Raw genomic sequence first — 9647 nt, 5'->3', positions numbered from 1 at the left:
CTTGATTTTGGCTTTTTTTGTTTTAATTTCTTAATAAATCTGTTTGAGAATATTTTGGTTTGAACACTTACCTCTAAATTTAACTATGTGCTTCAAATTTTTCCTGCCTATTATTGTTCTGTTTTGGTTTCAAGAACAATGCTACTCAAAGTCAGATATATAAAATGATGTCGTTTTTGTGGTGGTAGTTTTGAACTGTTTATTATTGGATAATAATGAAATAGGACCTTGATCCAGATTATAGCTTTACTACATCACTGAGCAGGCCAATTTTAATTGAGCTGAGATTTTTTAATGCAAAACTTTTTCAGTGAAGGCAGCAACACATTAATTTATATTCTAGTGCAACCTCCTTATCTCATTGCTGATCAATAACAAATAGCTCACTGGCTACTTTGATAAAACTATTCCAGGGTATATTAGCTGAAAAATAGGTTGAGTAATATTTTTTTTCTATTTCCCATAAGGATTTTTTTAAAGTAATTATTCGTTTCTTAAATATTTTCACAATTAAAACTTTAAAATTATTATTATTTTTTGCATTGTTTTGTGTGTCTGTTGTGGGTAGATTTTAAAGTTTTGATGGAATATAGTTATTATATTAATTTTTTCATTGAGTTAGCATTGTTAAATTACCCTTTCTTGGACATTTTCTAAATCATTTAAATTTTACATTCATTGGAGTAAAGATATTCATTATATTTTTATATTATTTTAAATCTCTTCTATATCCCTAGGATTGTGTTCTCTCTCTGGACTCAACAATGTTTAATAAACCATTTTTTTTTTGTTTTTGTATCAATTTAGATAGAGGCATATCTGTAATTTTAACTTTTACGTAGAATCTACTATTGGTTTGTTAGTTCTATTTAAAAATTTTTTTTTAATTAAATCACTTCTACTCATCTTATTTTTATTTTTCTTTATTTTCCTTCTTTTTTATTTCTTAAGTTGATTCCTTAAATATTTAATTTTAAACCTTTTTTGTTTCTAATATATATTTAATCTATATTTTTTTCATACAACAGTTAACATTTTACATACATACTTCATAAAAATATAGAGTAAAACAATAACTGTATATACCCTTTAACAAAACTCCACAAGATCAGTAGTGCACCCAAAGGTGGATTTGGGGCCTGGCATCCCCTCCTTGCTCTGGGCTGGACCTTGCCCCACCCTACACTCCCGGTTGAGATGGGCTCAGCCAGGAGCATCCCAGTCACTCCAGCGCGGCATCCAATGCACAAGCATCTGTCTCAAGGGGCGGGCCCGCGTTCACCTACTGTCGGCATTCTGCGCACTCCCATCCAGGTGGAGGACTTTCCACAGCCAAACCTACCAGTAGGGGACTAGCTGGGGGGTCCTAATCAGAACCAGGGCTCAGATTCTCCCTCTCCTACTCTTGACATTGCACGGACACCTATGAAGACCAGAAGTGGAGAGAGCCCCCAAGCCCACTAGTGAAACAGCTCTGTGAAGTATTTGAGACTGAAGCCCCCAAATCAAACCTTCTGTCCCAGAGCCTCTTCTGCCTCTAGAGGCACCTTCATCTTCTGAAATGGACTTTCCTGCAGACAACCAGTTTCCTCTGAGGACCACATGGCACCTGGCAGTCAGATTGAGCTCCCCTGTCTTGTTTTCTGAGGAGGAAACAAGACAACCCTTAGAAAAAACCCCGATAGCCAGCCAGTGCTCAGACAAGCCATTGAGAGACCTGGAGACACCCAGATCTTCTAAGCACAGTAGAGAAAAACCAAACCACAGGATACTAGAGAGATCTCCCCTCACCATACTACATGATGACAACTCCCCCAGGCTCTGGCACCAAGACAGGGTAAGTGGCCTTCTCTCCGGAGTGAAAATGTTAGGGAACTAAAGGAAGGGGCCATTCTGGGAACTGGACGACTTCTGAGAACTGGAGGACGAGCACGAAAGCAAGACCAGGACCATGACAAAGGAAATCAGCACTTTGCCCTGCTAGAGAACTAGGCCGTGTGTGGTCCCAGCCCTAGGTTCACCAGAGGTTTAGTGATATTTCATGTCTTCTCATACCTTCTTTCTCTGGGAGACTGGAAAAGCTTATTTTCTTTGACATCCTGAATTATCAGCTCCAGAACTGAGAGCTTTCTTGGGCTTTCTTTGTGTCTTATGTGTTTCTTGTATATTAAAGAAAGCGTTAAAAAAAAAAAAAAAAAAACTCCACAAGAATCTCAAAGCATTACATATTTTTTTCATCTTCTGCTTCATTTTTTCATAGTTTTATAGGTATTATTTTACTCTTAAAATGTCTGTTCCAAAGGCTGTTGTTAGTCCTAGTAATCGTTCCTTCCTTTCCTGTGTTAAAGATCTCCTTATTATTTTTTGTGTTTTACAGGTTTAGTACCAAGTATTGAGGAATAGGTAGATTGTTCTCTCTGTCTTTATTTTTCATCCTTTGGAATATTTGTGATTCCTCCCCAGTTAAAACTACTTTAATGACATACTTTAAATTACATAAAGTGTGTTTTGTCCATGTTTTTAAGTTAATTTTGGTGTTTTTATTGAGAATGATTTTTTAGGATATCTAATCTGTGTTATTACCAGAAACAAAAGTTCTAATCACTAAACTTAAGATTATTAATTGTTTTGTTTATAAAGCGTGTATAAAACTAATGTAACAAATGTAATTAAGAAAAGATCATGGTCTGAACGCTAAACAGAGAAGAAACAATTAATAGTTTTATAATCAAGCACATACAACTTCTCCAAGAAGGCAGTATCTTCAGCTGGACATTAAACACTTCAGAGACAATTTAGCAATAAAGTTTCATCTTCATTTCATGAGGAATAAACCAACATGTTTTCTTCTATCTTTTGCAACAAAGGGAAAGCCATTGAATGAAATATGGATATAACATCATCTTTAGTTACTAAAGGTAATTGTCTGCTCTTAAACTGAAAGACAAAGCAGAATACTTCTTTACAGATAGGGTTTCCTGAAGCTTCTCCGGGGGAACAAACAAGAAAATTGGGACATAAAAACCTTTTACTGTGCCAAGCCTGCAATATCTACTACCTGATTCTCCAAGGATATTTTAAAGCCTTTTATTCACTACTAGTTACCATAAAAATCAAAAGATAAATATTTAAGCATGTTTCAAATATATATTTTTTTCTAACAAAAACATGCTTTCTTTCCCCTTAACTTAACAATTACCTTTCTGGCAGCATTTAGGAAACATTGTGTCATTATGGATTCCCTGCACTGAGGCATAGCCCTGATTCACAGAGCTGCAGAAGAGGCATCACATTAGGATGTGTCAGTCTCTGGGAACTGAGGAGATATGGTATTCTTAACAAGCTACATTGAGGAATTTTTTTCAGTGCAAAACCTTTTATTATTTTTTCCTACATGAGTTTTTTAAAAAGTAAATGTCAAACTACTCACTGAAGAAGTTACAGTCGGGGCTAAAAGGGAACGGTTTGTATTAAATAGACATATTTGATCAATATACATTAGGAATTTTATGTTAGAACACGTTTGGAACTATTTTAAGTACATGTGAAGACTCTTTAATATTTAAACTGACACATCCTCATAAAAATCAATTAATTATATGTTAAATTATCAAAAATGAATTAGGATTTTATAATATTTTGTATTAAAATATAATATGATTTGTGTAAAGGGTACAAAATTAAGTGTGTAGTTTGAATTTGAATAGCAGAATTAAAGAATTAAGAAGAATTAAGGAAAGAGGAAAGTGGCTGGAGTGGTATAAAGAAACTAAATCATTATTTCTCATAGTCAAATGTTGTAAAAAAATCAACAGAAAATATCTAAATTTAATAGTACCTAATGACTATAAGTCATGAAGTAGCAGTATAAGGTTAATATTGAGAATTTTGGAGAGAAATAAGAAAAATTGACAAATGAAAAAGTAAATATTGTTTCCTCTACAAAAAACTATAGTTGAGGGAGCTGCCAAATAAGTGCTTTCCATTAAATCTTCTGTATGCCGTGGTTTTTCTTTCCCCTTTTTTTTTTTAAACAAACGAACAAACATTTATTCATTACTATGGAAAATCATCAATAGAGGATCATTTGAGGATATCTATCTTAGGATCCTGCTCAGTTTACGAAACTGAACCTTTGTTACTTGGGGTTTTGAAGAAGGGAATTTAGTAAGAGTTTGTTAGCCAAGCTATCTATCACTTTATTTTCAATATTAACCTGAATAAAGATGTTTTTTTCCCTTCTTGGGTGGGGGAAGTAAATAATTATTTCTGTGCTAAAGTATACCATATGTAAAGAGCTATGAGTCTTTTCTAGACAGAGTTCTTTCAGGGACATTCTTTTCTTAGTTTATCTATTTTGGATATCAGAAGCTTTGCTGTAAAAAAAATTGGTAAATTTTATTCAATCTAGTTGTTTACATAGAATAAGAAATGGAGATCTTTTTAAACTCGAAACTTCTATATAAAAATAAATATAAGTAATTATATACATATATAAGTATATATATCAGTATAACACACATACATATACACACATGTATATCTATTTATTTTTGTATTTTGTTCCACAATGACTCAAGCAGAAGTATAGAATTCTTATGAAGTCACACAATATGTTTCTGATATCAAAACCTCCAGCTCTGTTTTATTTATTATTTTTCTTTATGATTTTCCTCTCAGAAATTCAATGACACTCTTGTCTTATATAATTAGGGCCTAAATTATCACTTCAGGGTAACGTTGCAAATTGTTTTTTACACTTTGAGACTATGCATTTAGTTAGATATTAAACACTTAGGTTAAAACTAGGTGAGTATAATAATGTTTCCAGTTATTGGTTATTGGGTATCAAACTACCTCAAAATTAATTGGCTTAAAACAACGACCATTTATGGGAATGGGGAGCATGGCAGAGGGAATGCAGTTAGCATTAACATGATAGCTAGGTGGAGGGCCGGGGAGGGAGGGAGCAATTGGGGGAATCGTTTTATGAATTATATAGATATATAACCAATGTACTGTATACTTGAAACTAATTTAAATAAATATATTAAAAATAAAACAAACAAACAAAAATAAAAACAAAAACAACTATTCTGCTATAGTTCATCAAGAATTAGGGGAAAGTTCAGCTGGGTAATTCCTTTGGTTCTCATGGTGGAAGGGTCTAATATGGCTTAATTCACATGCTTGGTTACTGGTGGAATTAACTGGAATCAGCTTAACTATGGACCTTACTGTAGCCTCTCCAGTACAGTGGTCTCAGGGTAGCTAGACTTCTTATATGGTGCTTGGTTTCACCTAAAGTATGCATTTTAAGAGGTTCAGGTGAAAGCAGCATGACTTTGGAAGTGCTACAAGATCGCCTCTGCCACATTCTACTGCCAATCGTTAATAAATCTAGTCTTGATCTGAAGAGGGGTAAATTTTCCCTCTACCTTTCAATAGAAAGAGTAGTGAAGAATTTACAATTATCTTTTACCTACTACAATAATATTGCAAAGTTGATTTTTCACATAACTATTCTACAGAAGGATTCTGATCAGTGTATAGCTGCAATATTATAAACACCATGGGAACCGGTACTGCAAAATTTTTTTAATCTTAAAATATAGGAATCAAACAGATGAGCTACTCCCTCCTCATACTCTCCTCACCATCCTTTTTCAGTTGTTCTACTTGCATCCCAGTTAAAATCGTGTGCTTATTAAGCTTGAAAATGTAAGGCTGTGATGTGTATTTCACACTTTTATTTTTATTCTGACATTCTAAACATTTCCTACATAAAGTTAAAAAAATTGATCTTTAGAAGAATCTAAAAAGGAATTGAATATAAAATAAACATTTACGAAATATACTGAAGGACTAAAATTTTCCCATGGTCCTATCAAGAATTTAACCTCAAACTGTTCCTTACTACTCCATTTGATAAATTTCAGTTGACCAAGAAGCAGCCAAACTGGAAGCCCAGGCTTAGCTCCCCACGTTTCATCCTGCGGCAAGCATCTGTTTTCTCACACCTTCTGAGCGTTTTTACAGTGGACTACAGTGAACTAGGTACTTTTCCGTGTATAATATAATGTAATCTTTACAATTCTTACTTTCTATTTAGACATCAAAATTAGATGTGAATTTTGTAATAGAATAATGTAAATAAGATAAAATTTAGATCTGGAGTCAATAGTAGAGATATTCTTTCTCGGTGTTCTCATTTTGTAGACATAGAAACAAACGAGTAGAGAATAGGGAACATTAAACCATAACAGCATGTAACCATTTTATTATTGCCCTAAGGTAAATATTATTTATATTAATAGATTAGTTATTTGTTACTGCACAAGTTACCCACAATTTAGCAGCTTAAAACATCACATGTTTTATTTCACAGGTTGTGAGGAACAGGAATCTGGGTGTGAGTTATATGGGTCTTTGGGTTCAGGGTTTGCCACAAGATGACAATCAAGATTTTAGTCTGCCACTGTCCTCTCAAGGTTTAATGCAGTAAGCTCCACCTCCAAGCCCTTTCATGGTTGTTAATAGGATTCAGTGTCTCACAGGTTGTTGGCCTGAGTGAAACCTTAGTTCCTTGCTAGCTATTGCTTAGTTTCTTAGTGAAGAAGCTGCTCTCACTTCCTTGCCATTAGGCCTCTCCATAGGACAGCATAAAACACCATAGCCAGCTTCATCAGAATGAGCAAGAGGGAGCTCTAGCAAGACAGAAGTCACAGTCTTTCATCATCTAGTATCAGAAGTGACATCATATCACTTTGGTAGTATTTCATTAATTAGAAGGAAGGCACTAAATATAGCCCACAGTCAAGAGTATAAATACCCTGGGGCATGGGTCAAGGGGAGTGATTTGAGAAGCTGTCTCTACCACAATTATGTATATATTCAAAATTTTAATATATTTATATTTTATTAAAATGTATTATCAACTTTTGCAGGCTTAAGCTCATTTCCTATTAGCCATTTGACCTATTTGAATTATGATCTATCTTAAATATATTAATGGATAAATATAAAGATGTGTGTGTGTTCTGTCATTTTTTACTTCAAAATTGCCAAAGCTAATGAAAAAAATAAAGCTTCTGTTTTTATGATCTGCTTATAAAAATTTTAAAACCACCTGGAAAACATTTTAAAATGCATTCCATATCAAATGCAATAGAAGTCTTACCTTGCATTCTAAATTTACTTGCATACATGTCTCAGAATACACAGCAGCTCTTTAGATTTATCAAGTGTTATTTAAGGTGTGAATGAAAAATATATAAATACAGTTCCAGAACAGGATACACATATAAAGATTTAATTAAATTGAAGCATATAAAAGACTAATCTTATAATATGATTGTTCCATTTAGTAAATTTATTGAGTAAGTTTTAAAATATAATTTGAAATTTTTAGTAATTATATTAAATAAAGAAATTTCTGCTTCTGTGAATACCATTTTATGAATTCCAAAATATATATTGACAATAGGATATTGCACAAATTAGAAATTCCCTGGTTTATGTAAGTATGGGTGATGGTTTTTGCATAACTGGGTTTACATGGTTGACTGTCCTAGTAGTATTTTAAATGATATTTTATTTATTATGTTTTCTACCACTTTTATTTCACTTTTCAAAAACAAATTCTATGATTTTTTTAAATAATCATGTAGAACATATTAGGATGTATGAAACCTGAATAAAAATTTTTAGATTTAAATCTTATGCAATATATTTTATGTATATTTAATATTTTAAACATTTATGGAAATATACACATGTATAGATCTCATATACTTTATAAAAACTGAAGACTTTATTTAAAATGTGATTTATTTTCTTTCATTTTCTCCATTGGCATTTTATTCATTCTTAAATTTCAGGGAGTTGCTGCTTTTTCTGAAGTAATCTTCCTACTATCCCACACATCTCAGGGAGAGAGAAATACTCTTCGAAGTATAAAGTTGCTGATGAAATTGTTCATGGTGATTGGAAATAAAAAAAATATGTGGAAGAAAAGAAAAATGCCAAGAGTCAGCATGTAAATTCATTAGCTAATAAGAACAATGGCATAAGTCTTCTAAAGATAATGTCCTTTATTATGTGAGTCTATTTTACTTCATACTACATTTAAAATATAAGCACTGGGGGAAGTTGTCTGTATTTAATAACAACCAGTCATTTTCTTACTTAGAAACCTTGGTCTTTTATTATGTTTTTATTAAGATAAATGCTGCAATATTTTATCTATACACTATACCATCCCTGATTAGAACATATTTGTAGCTTTGATTTAAAACGAAGTTCAAATGTAAATCAAAACATCTGATTACTTTGTCTATACATATGTGAACAGTCAAATGGACTTATTTGTATCAAAATTAGTCTAATTTCATTAACATAAGATAATAGTATTTAAGTCTTTGTTCTCTTTTTTATAAGTATGTTGGTATTATGACCTACACCATCAGCCTGCTATACAAATACCATGTCATAACTTTGATTTCTCCAATTTAAAGCTGTTGCCACACTTCTCCGAATGCATTGGAAATCCTGTAGTTCCATATCCAAGTCTGTTTATTGATCCATTAACTTAGCCCCTGTTATATACTGAATGTTTGTGTGTGCTCCCCACATACACATACAAATTCATATGTTGAAGTCTCAACACCCGATGTGGCTATATTTGGAAATAAGACTTTTATAGAAGTAATTAAGTTTAAATAAGGTTTTAATAGTGGGACCCTGATCCAATAGAATTAGGGTCTATATAAGAAGAAAGTCTAGAGAGCTTCTTACTATCTCTCTCTGCAACAGGACACAGAGAAAGTTGCCATTTGCAAGCCAGGAAGAAATCTCTCACAAGGAATCAAATTGGCCAGAGCCTTGATCTTAGATTTCTAGTCTCTGGAACTGCGAGATAACAAATGTCTGTTGTTTAAGCCACCTATTGAATGGAATTTTGTTATGGCAGCCCAAGGTGACTAAAATAGCCCCCATCATCTCATTTACAGGGGTGCTGCTGACTTCTAAACACGAGGAGCAAGAACTAGATAGGGAGTTCAGCTACTTTTGCCTTTCCTTCTTTGCTGCCATATGAATTCTTTAGCAAAGGTTGCCACTCGGCATAGGTCAACTGCTTGTCCACTGATGTCATGGTGAACTGGTTGGCAGTGTCCCAAAGATTGTAGTAATGGTGGTCTATACTTAACCACAAGAGATTGTTCTTAAATTTTGGTTACATATTCAGATTTTTTTTCTTAATCTATAACTGTTGTTCTGGGCATTAAAAACTAGAAGAATTATTTGAAAAAGTAATTAACACTCCTCAAAGAACAATTAGACCTCAGCTGTATTGAACCCAGATCTCCACTGTAGATCTTCTCCCTTCCCTCATGCTTAGCTCTTCTTTGTATTTTCTACTTGAAAGTCATGAAAAGAAGTATAGATCATGGCTTTTGCTAGAAAGTGGAACTTATAACTGTTTTCAATGAGATAGACGATTGGAAACAAATGCTCAGATAACTTTTGAAATATATGACATACATGTATATGGATATACGTATATAGAAAGAGTAGGTATGTATATAGAGAGAGTATATATTAATATCCAGCCATTCTATGATGAGTGAGTGCTCTAAATATAAAAT

General features: G+C 33.0%; 1 pseudogene; it reads left to right on the top strand.

Annotated features, from left to right (window-relative positions):
- The first annotated feature begins 1115 nt into the window (after positions 1 to 1115).
- On the top strand, positions 1116 to 1992 carry LOC105292255 (annotated as a pseudogene).
- The last annotated feature ends 7655 nt before the right edge of the window (positions 1993 to 9647 follow it).

This window comes from Pteropus vampyrus, unplaced genomic scaffold (assembly GCF_000151845.1).
Source record: "Pteropus vampyrus isolate Shadow unplaced genomic scaffold, Pvam_2.0 Scaffold55, whole genome shotgun sequence".
Taxonomy (NCBI): domain Eukaryota; kingdom Metazoa; phylum Chordata; class Mammalia; order Chiroptera; family Pteropodidae; genus Pteropus; species Pteropus vampyrus.
The sequence above is the reverse complement of the archived record's forward strand: the minus strand, read 5'-3'. Positions and strand labels throughout refer to the sequence as shown.